This window comes from Chrysemys picta, chromosome 3, assembly GCF_011386835.1.
Source record: "Chrysemys picta bellii isolate R12L10 chromosome 3, ASM1138683v2, whole genome shotgun sequence".
Classification (NCBI taxonomy): Eukaryota; Metazoa; Chordata; order Testudines; family Emydidae; genus Chrysemys; species Chrysemys picta.
In genome coordinates, this window is record NC_088793.1 from 7,512,890 (window position 1) to 7,531,936 (window position 19,047).

At 55.5% G+C, this 19,047-nt stretch overlaps 1 protein-coding gene across 9 annotated transcripts in view; it reads right to left on the reverse strand.

The window, feature by feature from the left end:
• Positions 1-19,047, reverse strand: part of PTK2B (protein tyrosine kinase 2 beta) — a 149,436-nt gene that overhangs the window by 81,456 nt on the left and 48,933 nt on the right. The window contains exon 1 of one of the 9 annotated variants that reach the window (XM_008173903.3): positions 3,777-3,879. The exons of 7 other annotated variants lie outside the window; for them this stretch is intronic. The gene's annotated coding sequence lies outside the window, so the exon portion shown is untranslated. Of the gene's footprint in view, positions 1-3,776; positions 3,880-19,047 lie in introns of those variants that run through there. One more of the 9 variants, XM_065587437.1, reaches the window with a different exon arrangement.

Genomic DNA, 19,047 nt, shown 5'->3' on the forward strand with positions numbered 1-19,047 from the left:
GGACATCCCGGTTGCACAGTCGGGGGATCCACACCCATATGGATCCACAGGGCACCCAAGAGCGTATTTTGAACATCCGCACAACAGGGCGTCGCACGAGGCTGGAGCCTGGTTTGTGGGCGGAGCTTGGAAGGTACCGCGACACCCCCACCCCCAATTCAGTTCCTGAGGCCTTGCCTCTGCCGTTCCTGACCCCTAGGTTTGACTGGGGCAGCGGGTGCTAGCTGGGACTGACCACAAAAGCCCCCCAGAAGCTCCGGCTAGTGCAGACTGCAGCTGCTCACCTTCAGAGGGGAACAGACTGGCAGCAGACTATCACCCCATACGCTCCTATCGCTGTGTGGCTGCTAGTCGACATCCAGGTGAAACTCAGGGTGCTGGTCGCTCTCTACAAAGCCCTGACCTCCCACGTGAGCGCTGGAAGCCCTGTCTTGATGGGGCTGAGGCATATTGTTATCCAGGCTTCCCACCGGTATGGAAATCTGGTCCATCAGCTCCCCAGGCCAGTCTATATCCATTGTCTAGACCAGTGTCTCTCAACCTTCCCGGAGTACCGGACAGGGCCGGCTCCAGCATTTCTGCCGCCCAAGCAAAAAAAAAAAAAAAAGCCGCGATCGCGACTGGCGGCGGCAATTGGGAAAAAAAAAGCCGCGATCGGCGGCGGCAGTTCAGCGGCAGGTCCTTCGCTCCTAGAGGGAGTGAGGGACCTGCCGCCCTGAATTGCCGCAGGTGCCGCCCCTCTCCCTTGGCCGCCCCAAGCACCTGCTTGTTAAGCCGGTGCCTGGAGCCGGCCCTGGTACCAGACCCCCTGCAGGAGTCGGACTTGTCTTGCATACCTCAAGTTTCACCTCACTTAAAAACTTCCTTGCTTACAAAATCTGACATAAAAAGACAAAGGGGTCACAGCTACACTGTGACTGCAAAATTGCTGACTTTCTCCTTTTTACCATATAAATATAAAATGAAGCCATTCGATTATAAATACGGTACTTACATTTCAGCGTAGGGTATTTAGAGCAGTATAAACAAGTCAGTGTCTGTGTGAAATTTTAGTTTGTATTGTCTTTGCTAGTGCTTCTGATGTAGCCTGTTGTAAAACTAGGCAAATATCTAGATGAGTTGACGTGCCCCCTCTGCGTACCCCAGGGGTACTTGTACCCCTGGTTGAGAACCACTGGTCTATACAGCGGCAGGGTGAAGGGTTTAGCTCTTCCAATGTGGCATATAAACACGACTCGCGCCACGTCACGGTGACATGCTCCTTATACATGCATGTAACTGTACAATAATAACCTGTCCAATCGCCCTGCCCCCTTCCCATCACAGCTCTCCCCTCACTGTGGCTCAGACCACCACCCAGCCTGGAATAACCAGTGCATTTCATCACGCTAGTCATGCCCTCTCCCGGGAAAGGGAAAGTGTTAAACTGACAGCCGAAGACAAAATAAGAGCAGACCCGACACCTCCCCATCAGACACCTCTTCCCCACAAGATCCTTTCTGCATACCGCTCCCTTAGCTCACCGGCCGTTGCAGCAAGGGTGAGACGCAGCATAAAATCCAGACACGGATAATCTAGAACGCCCATCTAGTCCAACCCCTTCGCCCCAAGGCGAGCTTGTTCCCTTCCCTCTGCTCTCTCGTTCCACTCCAGCTACAAGAGGCTCCTCCACCACTTAGACTGGGAGTTTATTCCACATCCCTGTAGATTCCACAGCTAGGAAGGGTTTCCTGATGGTCAGCCTAAATTCTCCTCGGCTGCATTTCACCTCCAAGTGAGAGCTCATCCTCCTTCCTCCCAATCTCACAGCTCGGTTTATTTTGGGCTGCATCTCTAAAATAAACGCTGGTAACTGGAGCGAAGGCCGCTGAGCCGTTGTGCCCAGACCCGAGGTTTGGGCTGGGCTCTCCTTTCTCTTCTCCCCCCAGGCCAGGCTCCATGTCGCACGGCCCTGCTTGCCTGACTGGCCCAGGGGAACTGGATGTAGCTTCTTGTGGGTCCTAGCGACACTGAGCTCCCTGGCGTACTCCTACCTCCCCGGGATGAGGGCAGTGCTAGGTAGCATGTCTGACGGCTACCAGCCAAAGGCTGGAGCAGACCCAACCCATTTATAGAGTCATCTCCCCTCATCCAGGCTAGAGCACTGGACTGAGACGCAGGAGACCTGGGTTTTATTCTGGTCTGCTGGGTGACCTTGTTACGTTCCTTCTTTATGCCTCAGTTTCCCCATCTGTAAGAGGGGGGAAAAGACACTGACCTTTGTAAAGCGCTTTGAGATCTGCTGATGATCAGAGCTAGGCACTATTATTTATTATGGACACCCTTCGGTGCATCGCTTCCCCCGAGAAACCCCTGACTCTGAAGGAGGAGAAGGCTGGGCAGGGAGCAGCTACAGGGACCAGACGTGGAAGCTGAAAATCCCAGGGTGGAAGACATATACTTTCCCTCGCACCAGGGAAGCTGGTCTCTTGAAATCCAGCAGCCCTGATTTCGGTCACCTCTTTTCTGTACTTGAGCTAGTGATCGGGGGGGAGAGGGGGCTTTCAGCAACCTCCACAGTCCCCATACCCTGGGACCTAGACGTGACTTCCCGTGGCAATGCTCTCCAGCCGTACCCCATCCACAGAGGGCTGGGAGCTGGGGAAACCCCCATGCAGGCCATTTTTGCCCCCTTTCATTGCCAGGGCAGCGTAAGAGGACGTTGGCATAACTGAGTGAGGGCCTGGATCTAATCCCCTCCCAGTGGGCCAGGGCTCTCCCTACACGTCCCTCCTCATCCGCTGAGCCTGGCTCTCCCGCTACATAGGCTCTGTCCTTTTGCCGGGCTGGGCTATCTCCCTGCGGCTGTCTGGCTAGCAGGGTGACCGGGGCTTGTGAGCGTGGGGCTAGGAACGCCCCTGCTTTCCCCTATATCCCCTGAAATGTCCTGCACATCCCCAGTTTGCTCTCCCCCTGTCACCCCCGGGAACCAGCTGGCCACTGGGAAGCCAAACCCCCCGGCTCCAGTTTGATTCCGGCGCTGACCAAGAGTTCCTGTGGGGTGGCTGTATGGGGCAGCACAATGATTGTGCTGGGCCCCAACCCAACCCCTGGGCACCTCAATACCCGTCACCATGGATTGCTCCCCCGACAGGCTCAGCCCCTGCTGCATTCACTCTGCAACCCGCCCCCGCCCTATGTATATTTCTGCCCCCGCAGCGGGGTCCCTCCTCCTGCTCCGGCCTTCCAGGGCCCCCTCGGGCTAGCTGAGGCAGCGGCGCAAAGGATTCTGGGATGCACCTAAGCCGCACCGCTGCCCACCGCACCTGCTGGCACAGAGGGGGCCCGGCCTGGCAGAAACCCTGGATCCGGAGAAGGGCCATTTGGGGAGTCCCCACGCCTGTCCCAGGGCCGGGGGTACCCACGGGGCCTGTGCTGAAGGCTGCCCCGGCAGCCTCCAGTCCCCCTGAGGGCTGAGTCACAGAGCAGAAAGCTTACCCTGCAGCTGCCCGTGCCCTGGTCTGCGGGTACCCAGAAGATTTCGCTGCCCAGGGCTCCTCTCACCAGAGCTAAATCCAGCTCTGGACATACCCAGGGCCAAAGCCAGCCCGGCTGGTACTCCACTGACAGCACCCTCTTGTCCCGGGCCCATCGCTGTTTGCACCCCCGTGGCAGAGTGTGACTCGCCCCAATCTGTCCTCCCGCTGTCCTAGTGGCACCGGAAGGGCCAGCACCAGCCGAGCTCATGCACACATCTGCCAAAGGGCCCCAGGCAGCCTGAGAAAAGTGCCACTTACTGTTGAGGCGGCTGTCTCCGCTCGCCTCGCTGCCTCTCCCTCTGCCAAGCCTGCTCTGAGCGAACAGACACTTCCTTCCTTCTCGCACAAGCGTGCAGAGGGGAATTTGCATATTGCAAAGGCGGCCGGTGCAGCCACAGCATCCGACGCACGAGGAAAACCTCCCTGCACGAGGGGAAGGAGATAAGCCTGACAGCTGCAAAACCTGCTCCCCTACCTCAGCCAGGGGGGACTGCATTGGGGTGGGCCAGACGCTCCCTGAATGGGCCGTTCCTCGAGTCTTTCTTTATCCCCCTTTCCTTCGGCACTTCCTTTTCTCTTTCCAGGTGGCTCACCCCGGCTTCCCCTTCTCCAGCATTCTTGGAGGGGAAACTGCCCTCCCCCCAACAAACACACACACACCAGTTTGGCTTCTATCTGCCTTCGGCCTGCCCACGTAGTGGGCGAAGCAGACAGGTTTACATTCAGTTCACCTGTGCTTCCAGCCCCACCAGAGCCTAACTGGGGACGTGGGTGGCTAGCTGTATCTTGGCCAAGGTTAGGACATGTCTTTAACCCCGGTCCACACAGGCTGGCCAAACGATGCCTGAAACCTGTTCAGCTACCCCTTGCTACCAGCCCTCCACGCAGCGGCATGGAGTTGCTACCGCTGCCACAGATTTGCAAGGCTTGAAATCGGGCTGAGATTCAGCCAGGCTCGAAATCGGGCTGAGATTCAGCCAGGCTCCTGGGACATGAGACGGACCCACAGTGATGCTAGAACAGTTCCAACAGCTTTCCTGCAGAAAGGTTAGCCCAGTAGTTGGGGGGGTTATTCTACATTTCTATAGATCTGGGTTCAAGTCCCTGCTTGCCGCAACTTTCAAGTCTGCCCTTGGGTGAGTCACTCCATTTCTCTGTGACTCAGTTCCCCATCAATACCGGGGGATTCATAGATTCATAGATTCTAGGACTGAAGGGACCTCGAGAGGTCATCGAGTCCAGTCCCCTGCCCGCATGGCAGGACCAAATACTGTCTAGACCATCCCTGATAGACATTTATCTAATGATAATGATGCTGAGAGGATAAATACATCAATGATTGTGAGCCACTATGGTACAGGAACCCTACCAAACAATCAGTGGGGTCGCTGGACGATCAAGGTGGTAAAGGATGATAAAGCGATTGCAGAAAAGCTAAATTCATTCTTTCCGTTGGTCTTCACTGCAGAGGATGTGAGGGAGAATCCCACACCAACTCATTCTTATTAGGTGACAGACTTGAGGAACTGTCCCAGACTGAGATGTCATTAGAGGAGGTTTTGGAACAAATTGATAAATTAAACAGTAGTAAGTCACCAGGACCAGACGGTATTCACCCAAGAGTTCTGAAGGAACTCAAATGTGAAACTGCAGAACTACTAACTGTGGTATGTAACCTATTACTTAAATCAGCATCTGTACCACATGAGCTAATGTGACACCAATTTTTTTAAAAGATCCCAAAGGTGATCCAGGCAATTAAAGGTCGGGGGTAAACCTAACTTCAGTACCAGGTATATTGGTTGAAACTATAGTAAAGAACAGAATTAACAGACACATAGATTAACATGATTTGTTGGGGAAGAGTCAACGTGGCTTTTGTAAAGGGAAATCATGCCTCACCAGTCAATTAGAATTCTCTAACAAGATCAACAAACGTGGACAAGGATGATCCAGTGGCTATAGTGTACTTGGCCTTTCAGAAAGCCTTTGACAAGGTCCCTCACCAAAGGTTCTTAAGCAAAGTGAGCAGTCATGGGATCAGGGGGAAGATCCTCTCATGGATCAATAACTGGTTAAAAGACAGGAGACAAAGGGTAGGAATAAATGGTCAGTTTTCAGAATGGAGGGAGGTAAATAGAGGGGCGCCTTAAGGATCTGTATGGAAACCAGTGCTGTTCAACATAGTAATAAATTATCTGGAAAAGGGGTTGAACGGTGAGGCGGCAAAATTTCCAGACGATACAAAATTACTAAATCCAAAACAGGCTGTGAAGCATTACAAAGGGATCTCACAAAACTGGGTGATTGAGCAAGAAAATGGCAGATAAAATTCAATGTCGATAAATGCAAAATAATGCACATTGGAAAACATAACTCAACTATACATATAAAATGATGGGGTCTAAATTAGCTGTTACCACTCAACAAGAGATCTTGGAGTCATTGTGGGTAGTTCTCTGAAAACATCCACTCAATGTGCACTGCCAGTTAAAAAAGCTAAGAGAATGTTTGGAACCATTAGGAAAGGGATAGATTATCAGACAGAAAATATCATATTGCCTCTATATAAATCCACATCTTAAATACTGTATGCAGATCTGGATGCCCCATTTCAAAAATATTTGTTAGAATTGGAAAAGGTGCAGAGAAGAGCAGCAAAAATGATTAGGGGTATGGAACAGCTTCCATATGAGGAGACATTAATAAGACTGGGACTTTTCAGCTTGGAAAAGAGACGACTAAGGGGGGATTTGATCGAGGTCTATAAAATCATGACTGGTGTGGAGAAAATAAATAAGGAAGTGTTATTTAGCCCTTCTCATAACACAAGAACTAGGGGTCACCACATGAAATTAATAGGCAACAGGTTTAAAACAAACAAAATGATGTATTTCTTCACACAACGCACAGTCAACCTGTGGGATGTTGCGAAGGCTAAAAATATAACAGGGTTCAAAAAAGAACTAGATAAGTTCATGGTGGACAGGTCTGTCAATGGCTATTAGCCAGGATTGGCAGGGACGCAAACCTCTGCGCTGTGTGTCCTAAACCTCTGACTGTCAGAAGTTGGGAGCGGGACAAATCACTTGATAACTGCCCTGGTCTGTTCATTCCCTCTGGGGCAACTGGCATTGGCCACTGTCGGAAGACAGGATACTGGGCTAGATGGTCCACTGGTCTGACCCAGTCTGGCTGGGTATGTAGGTAATTCTAGACTGTGATCAAGTCACCCCTTAACCTTCTCTTTGATAAGCTAAATAAACTGGGATCCTTGAGTCTAAGGCATGTTTTCTAATCCTTCAATCATTCTCATGGCTCTTCCCTGACCCCTTTCCAATTCATCAACATCCTCCTTGAACTGTGGAGCCCAGAACAGACAGAGGATTCCAGCAACGGTCGCACCCGTGCCAAACACAAAGGTAAAATAATCTCTTTACTCCTACTCGAGATTCCCGTTTATGCATCCCAGGATCACAATAACCCTTTTGGCCACAACGTCGCACTGGGAGCTCCCATTCAGCTGAACATCCACCAGGACCCACAAATCTTTGTCAGAGTCTCTGCTTCCCAGGATAGAGTCCCCCAGCCTGTAAGTATGGCCTGCAATCTTTGTTCTGCGGGGTACACGTTTATAGTTAGCCATCAGGGATGGTCTAGACAGTATTTGGTCCTGCCATGCGGGCAGGGGACTGGACTCGATGACCTCTCGAGGTCCCTTCCAGTCCTAGAATCTATGAATCTATGAATCTATATTATGTGTCTTGATCACAAGACCCTCCACTGTTCCAAAGGCCATCACCTCTTTCACTCCACATGCCTGATCTGGGGGTTCGTTCCAGACCCATCTCTGCGGTTCTCTAGCAGGGCCGGAGAGTCCAGGGAGCCCTGGGTGTCAGAAGCACATGAAGTGTTGCTCCACCTTGCTATGACATTATCACTAGGGCCCTACCAAATTCACGGCCATGAAAAACGCGTCATGGACCATGAAATCTGGTCTCCCCGCTGTGAAAACTGATCTTTTGTGTGCTTTTACCTTATACTATACAGATTTCACTGGGGAGACCAGCGTTTCTCAAATTGGGGGTCCTGACCCAAAAGGGAGTTGCAGGGGGGTCGCAAGGTTATTTTACAGGGGTCGCAGTATTGCCACCCTTACCAATTTGTCTAGTGTGGCTAAGGCATCTGAGGAGTGTGAATGCCAAGGCAGTTGTTTCTGGTGGTCGAAGTGGGGGGACAGGAGCAGTGGGATGAAATTAAATGGGGAACATTTCTGCTGGAAGTGTAGGCTGGCCAAGCAGGTGGGTTTTCTGGGCGCTCCTAGGTGTCTACGCTCCTGGCCCTTTGCGCACCTGCCGCTCACCATCCTGGGTTCAGGGACGGACAGGGAGTGACGCACTGAGTGTGGCTGGGGGCAGAAGTGTGGAGAAGACGCCGGAGGCCAGGGAGAGGTCACCTGCAGATTCCCACCAGTCCACTCCCTGGTCAGTAGGAAAGGGAAGGGGTGGGACGGCCTCCCATGGGAAGGGACGGAGCGCTCAAATGGCAGTGAGGGAGCCAGGAATCCCAGGGTGGGAAGGAAGCAGCGACGCTCCAGGTACCCTTCACGGAGAGCTCCAAGCTAGATACACAGAACAGATCGGTGCTTCCCAAACTGGGGGTCACCACACTACTTCAGGGCCAGATGAGGGAGGGCACAGGGAGGCAGCGTGGATGGGGAAAGCGGCAGGACTCCCGATGGAGGAGACCAGGACTGGCGGAGGGGGGAGTTTGTGGGTCAGGATTGAGGGGCGTAGGCAGAGCTGTGAAAAGGGGAAACGGAGATCACCTGCAGCAGCTTCCCATGAAACTGTATCATGAAGCACTTCGACACCAGGCTGCTAAAGCACAGAGCTCTCTAGTCGCTGTGAAATGACACAGATGCCAACCCGCAGCAGTTAATCACGTGACTCCCTCACAGGAAGTCTGGCTTCCACAGACCAGAGGAAATGATACACGCTCCAGTCCGTAGGGGATGATTCACCCGGGGTGGGGGCTGGAGGAGGCCTCTGATGGCAGGTGCAGAGAGACACCAGCCCGTGGGACCTTCCCCATCACCCTCGATCCCCCAGTATTGGCCAGGCCATTGAAGTTTGCCTGGGCCTCTCTTCCCCCCCAGATTTGGAATATTAGGAAAAACTTTTTCACTAGGAGGGTGGTGAAGCACTGGAATGGGTTACCTAGGGAGGTGGTGGAATCTCCTTCCTTGGAGGTTTTTAAGGCCCGGCTTGACAAAGCCCTGGCTGGGATGATTTAGTTGGGGATTGGTCCTGCTTTGAGCAGGGGGTTGGACTAGATACCTACTGAGGTCCCTTCCAACCCTGATATTCTATGATTTGGACTGGGCTGGTCCCCAGGGGCTATCCCTGCAACAGCTGGAACCAGGGTCTCCACACCTACCCCTTCCCACTGGGGGCTGAGGTGGGCCTCAGCCCCCCGTCGTCTTGAGACCCCACCCCCTGCTCCTCCTCTTCCCCCTGAGGCCCCCTGCCTAGGCCAGAAGCCGGAGCCAAGCAGTAGTAAAAGCCGACCAAGGAGCCGGGGCGGCTGTGGGGAGCCCTGGAGTCCCAGACACTCCACCTGCCCTGGGAGGCAGGGACACGGGCCGGGGTTGCTCTCAGGCACTCCAGTTCCCTGCCCAGGACAGATGGAGGGTCTGGGACTCCCCACAGCAGCTCTTATCACTGCCAGGCTCTGGCTTCTGGCCTGACCAGGGGCAGAGACAGGGCCTTGGGGGAAAGAGGAGGAGCCGGGGGTGGGGCCACGGAGGGGGCGGGGCTCCTGCACGTGTCCCCTTTTCATGTTTTGAAAAGGTAGTCGCCCTCGGCACATCTCAGTCCTTAACATTCCCAAACACCCGCAATCTTAGACAAAGCCCGCGGGCGTGAATTCATTCTTCCTTTCATCACCAGCCATGACCCCATTCGGGGCTCTGTAAATCCAACCCCTGCCCCTTCCCTAGCTCACCTGTCATCTAGGTTTTTATAACCCCACTCCCACTGTAGGCTTTGTGCTTCCCCAATGCAGTGACAGAAATCAGCATCGCCTAAGGACCAGAACCAACTTCCCTTCCCTTTTCTATTCTCTTCCGCTCTAATCCATTCGATTCTGGTTCGTACACTGCAAACCTCGCCATAGCACGGGGGTTAATTATTGCCCTGGGGCCGGAGCCGGGAGCAAACACAGAACTCTCGGCTTTCACTCCACTCTGGCACCTGACAAATATGAACAAACTCCGGCGAAGCGGTGAACTATCATCCGCAGGCGGGGAAACTGAGGCACTGAGCGGCAAAGAAGGAATAGGCTCACTTGGCGACATGAGCTGCACACACCACAGAATTCAGCTGTGTTCAGATTCAGGGTTGTGGTTAGCCTGAAGCCAGGACTTCTGTCCCCCGATCCCGGGCTCTCACCACTAAACCACGGATCTCTCACAAGGTCACTTATTAACCCGTTTATTTAAACAGGCCTTGCCTGGGAGCTAATAATAAATGCCAGGGGCGCTCTAAAGAGCCTCAGGACTCCAGGTGCTCCAGGGGATGTGAAACTCGAACTTCCCCCCCCGCCCCCAACAGCTCCCGTCAAACCCACGCTCTGCATTGGAGCCAAGAATGGGTGAAAACAGATCTTCTTGTACCGGGCGCAGCGTGCGCGTGTTTATTTGGAGACGGTGAGAGGACAAAGCAGGGACCATCTGGGAAGGAATTTATCACGAGCTGGTGAAGACAGCATCCCAGGAGGCAGCTGCTTGCCGATCAGCAGGCAGGCGGCAGGGATCTGAGGAATTGCGCAGCCCTCTAAAGCTTCCCAGTGGGAACCCCAGATTCACAGGACCGGACTGCTCCTGTTGGACCGGACCCCCCACTCCACGATTAGCCCCACTGATTTCAAGAGGGCACCTCAGACAGCCTGGGCGAAGGGGGAGTGAGAGCAGAGCCAGGCCCACAGACTTCAGGCTCGGTCTCGCAGACACCAGTGGGGTCACTCTGCGTTTACACTGCTGGGCGTGAGACCAGATCAGGCCTCTACGGTTTAATGGGGTGGCTCACTTTGTCTTTACCCCGGGGGCTGAGCGATCTCAGGATCGGCCCACCGCGCTGATTTATCTTGCCTTTCCCACCATCTCTCCCAGACCCCGCCCTCCTGGCGGGGGCGTGGAGTTCGCCCCACCCTAATCCTTAAGCTCAGCACTTTCCTTCCGCCGGGAGAATTTCGGGGTTCAGTGCTGGGGGGTTGGTTTGTCTCTCGCGGGACAGGGGCCCGCACCCCACCAGGGGGATGATCACAGCTGTCTCCCTTGCATCACCGTCCCAGCTGGGAGAGGCCAAGGAGGCAGAGGCCCCTGGGAGTGCCCCCTCCAGGCCAGGCTTGAGGTACGCCTGTGATGGTGGCGTAGGGGCGGGTCCAAACCCCACTGAAATCAAGGGGGATCAGGCCCGCAGTGAGATGTGGACACACCTCGGCTGAAGGGAACCGGCCTGAGACCTGTCACACTCGTTGCATGTAAGCCAGCAGCTGCCTCCTAGGCACAGTCCCTCCCAGAGCGCCTGCTGGGGAAATGCAGCTCCACACAACCCCTGACGCAGGGCTGCGGCTACGGCTACAGTCTAGTCCTGTAGCATGACAACCACTTGGGGACTGAATACAGGCGGTGCTGGGTGCACACAAAAACCACCAAGTCAGCCACACAGGCATTCACACCACCACCCGCCCCCTACACAGATCCAGCCAGCTTCCCATGTGCACACACAGACATACAACCGCCCGCATGCACACAGAACACCTATCTAGATACACACAGCCATCTAAAAACACACCCATCTAGTTACACACACACACGCACACCCATCTAGATACACACACTCATCTAAATATATACACGCAGAGAGTACATCCATCTAGATACACACACACACATCTAAATACATACACGCAGAGTACACCCATCTAGATACACACACCCATCTAGATACATACACACACGCACACCCATCTAGACACACAGAGTACACCTATCTAGATACACACACACACACACACACACACACACCTCTAGAAACACATGCACACCCATCTAGACACACACACAGAGAGTACACCCATCTAGCTACACACACACACATGCACACCCATCTAGATACACACACACACATGCACACCCATCTTGCTACACACACACATGCACACCCATCTAGATACACACACTCATCAATACATACACGCAGAGAGTAAGCACATCTAGATACACACACACCTCTAGAAACAGATGCACACTCATCTAGTTACACAAACACACACATCCATCTACCCACACACACACAGTGTACACCTATCTAGATACACACCCATCTAGATACATACACACCTCAACAGACTCATCTAGATACACACCCGCCCAGTACATGCTCCCGGCACCCTCCCGAAGGGAAGACGGATCCACCAGACTGCTCTGGTCCCCCCATCAGCCAGGGCTCCCCTTTGCACTGGCTGGGACTGGGAGGAAGGTGTTATCGGTCCCATCCCTCCCCCCACGCACACACTGCAGCCTCCACAACAGCCCAGCTGCCGACCCTGTGAGAGGAGTGGCCAGCACCCCCCATCCAAGCAAGACAGTTTCAGCGCCTTCGCCCCTGTGCCGTAGGGGCCGCTGCAGGTCTTGTGTGGATCCCAGCGGGTCACAACAGGCGCGTGGTGTCCCCTCCACCCCCAGCAAGGGACAGGCTGGTGGGGAGCAGTGCCGCCCTGCCCTACACTTCGCCAGACTCTCCCGAATTGCCTAGGGCCTAGGAATCGCTATCCTGGATCAGACTCAATGTCTCTCCTGTCCCCAACACCAGCTCAAAGCCCCCTTTACCATAGTGCCTAGTTAGGTACCTGACTCCCAATGAAACCAATGGAGCTTAGCACCTCAATACATTTAAAACAGGGCCCTTAGTGTCTTAGTCTTTAATATACTTATCCTCACCAACCCCCTTGAGGCAGGGCAGGGCTATTAGCCCCATGGTAAAAAGGGGAAACTGAGGCACCGAGCAGCTACGTGACTCACCCAAGGTCACACAGGGGTCTGTGGCAGAGCAAGGACATGACCCAGGTCTCCCAAGTCCCAGGGGAGCAGTCTAACCACGGGACCATCCTTCCTCACTAGTTGCTTCAGAGGAAGGTGCCAGACTCCCCACAGCAGGCAGACGTGGGGTGACTTGCCCCTCAGGAGGGCCTCACCCTAATCACCAAGACTGGGTTCAACCTTGAAACGTGAGGCTTTATCTCCCTTCCAACACTAGTGTCAGCATGAAGGAGCATGGTCTTGTGCGCAGAGCCCTGCGCTGGGGTTTAGGGGACCACTGTTCTAGTCCTGGCTTGGCCTCTTGGGTGTGCCTCAGTTTCCCCATCTATACAGTGGGGATCCTGCCCTCCTTTGTGAAGCAGTCTGAGATCTACTGAGGAACAGCTGGGTGGTGGTACCCCTATTTCCCTGGGGCTGCTAATCGATGCTGTCAGCAGGGCCCTGCTGGAAACCACCACGATGTTTCGCGACTTTTTGCTTGTAGGAAATGCCAGGACCCTGGAGTTCTGGATTTGCTGTGTGAGCGACGCTGGGAGGGACTTCCCACCATGGAGGGGGTGAAATTCACCCCTGGGAAAGGGGGCCCTAGGCAAGGTCAAAGCACGACTTCTGTCCTATCTGCTGGCAAGGGGCCAGCCGCTGTGGCAGCGAGCCTGATCCCAACCCCCCCAAAGTCAATGGGAGACTTTCCACTGCCTTGAGATCGAGCCCTAAACCGCTTTGTTCTGATAGGAGGCTGGGGCTGAACTGTTTCATAGGTCTGCCTGCTTGGGGCAGCAGCCTCTCCACAGCTGCAGAGGCATGTAAGATTACGATGCTCTCCTACTGACCCTTTTTCATCAGGGGCTCGGTGGCCCATTGGTCTGACCCAGTACGGCCATTCTTAGAATACAAGCAACAGGGGTTATGAAGTGGAAGACGGAACACCTGTCACATACCGTGGGACATGATGTTAACCTGCGGAACTCACTGCCACAAGTATTCTGGAGGCCGACACCCGAGCTGGAGTCAGGAAAGGATCGGACATTTATATGGCCAATAAGAGCATCCACTGTCGTGTTAGACAGCAGTGTAACACAGCGTCAGTGGCAATGGGGGAAAGCCAAACACTAGCTCCTGAGGTTTCTCATGCCTACATCTGAAGCAGCTGGTACCGGCCACTGTCAGAGACAGGATCCTGGAGAGGCCACCAATCTGGTATGGCATTTCCTATGTTCCTGTTCACACAGCCCACAAGATCATGCCGGAATAGCAGGCCCACAGATCTGGCTTCTCAGTCGTGTTCAGACCCCTTCCAGCATTTCGCTCCCTGCTTAAAGCCCTTTGTTTAACCATCTGTTCTGAAGCTCAGAAATACAATCGCTTGTAACCGCTGCTCAGTGCGCACAGGAGAAATTAGGCAGCAGAGCAAGCGGCGCTCCCCTCCTCCCATCTCCGCCCCCACACCTGGAACAGCAGCCTCCGTACCCAGGGAAACTGTCAAAGAAACTCCCAGCGAATTAAATTTAAAAAAAAAAGCGTTGGAGCTGAAGACTGGAAAGTTGCTCTCGCCGCACTCCTGAATTCCAGCACAGCACATTGAGAGGGGAACAGAACGCACCAGCCAGCCCCCAACTGACAGCGGGAGGCGGTGACTCACCACCAGCCATTGGGGGGGGGCTGGTGTGTTTGCATGTTAGCATCAATTGTTGCGTTTGCAACTGGAGCCTACCTAGAAGACAAAATAGGCCTCTACCTCGATATAACGCGACCCGATATAACATGAATTCGGATATAACACGGTAAAGCAGCACTCCGGGGGGCCAGGGCTGCGCACTCCGGTGGATCAAAGCAAGTTCGCTATAACGCGGTTTCACCTATAACGCGGTAAGATTTTTTGGCTCCCCAGGACAGCGTTAGATCGAGGTAGAGGTGTACCTGTGCAGAATAAGATGCTCTCTGGAGAGATCTACAAGCCCGTGTCATGAACCCTTTGCTTCCGCAGCGTTATCATGACAGGAAGTATCAGCCCGGCACTCAGGACTCCTGGGCTCTATTTCTGGGTCTGCCACTGACTGGCCTTAGACAAATTCACGAGGCCAAATTTTCCAACTCGGCTAGGCCTGATTTTAGGCATCCAATTTTGTATATCATCTCTCTGTCTCTAATCCTGTGTATGCCTGATTTTAGGAGTCTAACTTCGTACCTCCCCTCTCTAGGTCTCTGTTCCCCCTGTACAAAAATGAGGTTAATAATAGTGTAATGAACCTAGCTGGTGTGTGTGTCTCCATGCACCACTGCCCTGTACTGGATGGAACCGGAATGTCTCAAAAGTGTGTCCTAGGCCCTATACTGCTAATAGCTGACAATGATTTAGCTAAGCAGTAGGGGCTTGTGCTCTACAAGCAGGAAAACTGGAGTTCTATCTTTGCTCCTGTCATGGTGCACTGCAGAATAACTACTGGAGCTGTTTGGAAATATGCAATTTCAATGAAAGTTCAGCTGTTAAAGGGATCATATTTTTCCTGAAAATGTCCAGGAAAATCCTATGTGGTTCCAACCCATTCTAGTAACTGCAAAGTCCTTCGGTGCCCAGATTTGTCACAATTCCTCCCTGTCCGACAGGAGTGGTGCACGGCTTAATCCATCCATATTTGCTACCCTTTGTTAATAATGTAATTTACAAACGTCCCCTTACATTCTCTAGACCGGGGATCGGCAACCTTTGGCACGCGGATTGCCAGGGTAAGCATCCTGGCGGGCCGGGCCGGTTTGTTTACCTGCCGCGTCTGCAGGTTCAGCCGATCGCGGCTCCCACTGGTGGCAGTTTGCTGCTCCAGGCCAATGGGGGCGGCAGGATGTGGCAGCCTGCACATCCCTCAGCCCGCGCCACTTCCCACAGCCTCCATTGGCCTGGGATGGTGAACCGCGGCCAGTGGGAGCCGCGATCGGCCGAGCCTGCGGATGCAGCAGGTAAACAAACCGGCCCGGCCCACCAGGGGGCTTACCCTGGCGAGCCGCGTGCCAAAGGTTGCCGATCCCTGGTCCATCCCCAGCACTCACAAATTAAAACATACCCAATGCAGCGTCGATGCAGAGAACTTGTCAATCAATGAGCCGGACCCCTTTGGTGATCAGGGTTTAAATGGTCTAAGTGCCTACGTCACTAAGGAGCTTTTGAAAATGGGACTTGGCTCCCAAGTGTCATAGACTTTAAGGCCAGAAGGAACCAGCATGATCATCTAATCTGACCTCCTGCACATCACAGGCCAGAGAATCTCACCCACCCATTCCTGGAATACACCCAGAACCTCTGGCTGAGTCACTGAAGTCCTCAAATCCTGGTTTAAAGACTTCAATTTACAGTAGTTTAAAGGAGCAAGGGACCTGTGCCCCATGCTGCAGAGGAAGGTGAAAAACCCCCAGGGTCTCTGCTAATCTGACATGGGGAAAAATTCCTTCCCAACCCCAAATATGGCGATCGGTTAGACCCTGAGCATGTGGGCAAGACCCCGCACCAGACATCCAGGAAAGAATTCCCTTAGATGCTTTTGCCAATGTGAGCTGTGGGCTCCAGGCTCCACACACCTGCTCCTGGCGTTTGGCAGGCCTCACTCACAGGCCCTGGTGGGTGTTTGCCCACAATCCCAACCCTCCACCGGCTTGTGGCCCCTGGGTTCGCCCCGTTACTGACGCAGCGCTACCGGCTCATGCGGTGCTGTGCAGACAAAGGGCAAGAAAAGGTCCCTGTCCGAATGAGCTTCCCGTCAAAGGACCAAATCCTGACCGGTGCAGCCCGGGGATGGGCAATCAGGGGTGCCTACCAGCTCTTTGGAAGCACTCCAGCCCAGATGCTCAAAGGGATTTAGGCCCCTAACTCCCATTGGAACCTGGTGGGGGAATTGATGGAGGCTGATCATGTCTGTAAGCGAGGGCAAGGCAAAACAGCCCCATAAACACCACGTCCTACTGCACAGAGCGAAGATCTGACCCTGAACCGCCCGGCGTACGGGAGGGAGAGGACACCGCAGCCTTGAGCAAGCAGAGCGGGTTGCAGCAATCGCAGATCCTGTGCCTGTTCTGAGCTCCTCTATTGGCCACTGCAAGCACAGGGTGTGACTGCAGCTCACGTCGACATCCTCCAGCGAGCGCGGAGCTAGCCACATGCAGGTACCAAAGCTGTGAAGCCACAGCAGCATGGGCTAGCCCCACGTGGAATGACCTGGGGTTCTGGGCAGAGCTGTGGGGGGGAGCTCAGGGCTGGGATAGCAGGGGGCTGTGGGTCGGGATTGAGGGCATTGGCAGAGGTGTGGGGGGAGCTCAGGGCTGGGATAGCAGGGGGCTGTGGGTCGGGATTGAGGGGCATTGGCAGAGGTGTGGGTGGGAGCCCAGGGCTGGGATAGCAGGGGGCTGTGGGTCGGGATTGAGGGCATTGGCAGAGGTGTCGGGGGGAGCCCAGGGCTGGGATAGCAGAGGGCTGTGGGTCGGGATTGAGGGGCATTGGCAGAGGTGTGGGGGGAGCCCAGGGCTGGGATAGCAGGGGACTGTGGGTCAGGATTGAGGGGCATTGGCAGAGCTGTGGGTGGGAGCCCAGCGCTGGGATAGCAGGGGGCTGTGGGTCGGGATTGAGGGCATTGGCAGAGCTGTGGGTGGGAGCCCAGGGCTGGGATAGCAGGGGGCTGTGGGTCGGGATTGAGGGCATTGGCAGAGGTGTGGGGGGGAGCTCAGGGCTGGTATAGCAGGGGACTGTGGGTCGGGATTGAGGGGCATTGGCAGAGCTGTGGGGGGGAGCCCAGCGCTGGGATAGCAGGGGACTGTGGGTCGGGATTGAGGGCATTGGCAGAGCTGTGGGGGGGAGCTCAGGGCTGGGATAGCAGGGGGTTGCGGGTCGGGATTGAGGGGCATTGGCAGAGGTGTGGGGGGTAGCCCAGGGCTGGGAGAGCAGGGGGCTGCGGGTCGGGATTGAGGGCATTGGCAGAGGTGTGGGGGGAGCCCAGGGCTGGGATAGCAGGGGCTGTGGGTCGGGATTGAGGGCATTGGCAGAGGTGTGGGTGGGAGCTCAGGGCTGGGATAGCAGGGGCTGTGGGTCGGGATTGAGGGCATTGGCAGAGGTGTGTGGGGGGGGAGCCCAGGGCTGGGATAGCAGAGGGCTGCGGGTCGGGATTGAGGGCATTGGCAGAGGTATGGCGGGGGAGCCCAGGGCTGGGATAGCAGGGGCTGTGGGTCGGGATTGAGGGCATTGGCAGAGGTGTGGGGGGGGGAGCCCAGGGCTGGGATAGCAGAGGGCTGCGGGTCGGGATTGAGGGGCATTGGCAGAGGTATGGGGGGGGAGCCCAGGGCTGGGATAGCAGGGGCTGTGGGTCGGGATTGAGGGCATTGGCAGAGGTGTGGGTGGGAGCCCAGGGCTGGGATAGCAGAGGGCTGCGGGTCGGGATTGAGGGCATTGGCAGAGGTGTGGGGGGGAGCCCAGCGCTGGGATAGCAGGGGGCTGTGGGTCAGGATTGAGGGGCATTGGCAGAGGTGTGTGTGGGAGCCCAGGGCTGGGATAGCAGAGGGCTGTGGGTCGGGATTGAGGGCATTGGCAGAGGTGTGGGGGGGAGCTCAGGGCTGGTATAGCAGGGGACTGTGGGTCGGGATTGAGGGGCATTGGCAGAGCTGTGGGGGGGAGCCCAGCGCTGGGATAGCAGGGGACTGTGGGTCGGGATTGAGGGCATTGGCAGAGCTGTGGGGGGGAGCCCAGGGCTGGGAGAGCAGGGGGCTGCGGGTCGGGATTGAGGGCATTGGCAGAGGTGTGGGGGGAGCCCAGGGCTGGGATAGCAGGGGCTGTGGGTCGGGATTGAGGGCATTGGCAGAGGTGTGGGTGGGAGCTCAGGGCTGGGATAGCAGGGGCTGTGGGTCGGGATTGAGGGCATTGGCAGAGGTGTGGGGGGGGGGAGCCCAGGGCTGGGATAGCAGAGGGCTGCGGGTCGGGATTGAGGGCATTGGCAGAGGTATGGGGGGGGAGCCCAGGGCTGGGATAGCAGGGGGCTGCGGGTCGGGATTGAGGGCATTGGCAGAGGTGTGGGTGGGAGCTCAGGGCTGGGATAGCAGGGGGCTGCGGGTCGGGATTGAGGGGCATTGGCAGAGGTGTGGGTGGGAGCTCAGGGCTGGGATAGCAGGGGCTGTGGGTCGGGATTGAGGGCATTGGCAGAGGTGTGGGGGGGGGGAGCCCAGGGCTGGGATAGCAGAGGGCTGTGGGTCGGGATTGAGGGCATTGGCAGAGGTGTGTGGGGGGGAGCCCAGGGCTGGGATAGCAGAGGGCTGCGGGTCGGGATTGAGGGCATTGGCAGAGGTATGGGGGGGGAGCCCAGGGCTGGGATAGCAGGGGGCTGCGGGTCGGGATTGAGGGCATTGGCAGAGGTGTGGGTGGGAGCCCAGGGCTGGGATAGAGGGGACTGTGGGTCGGGA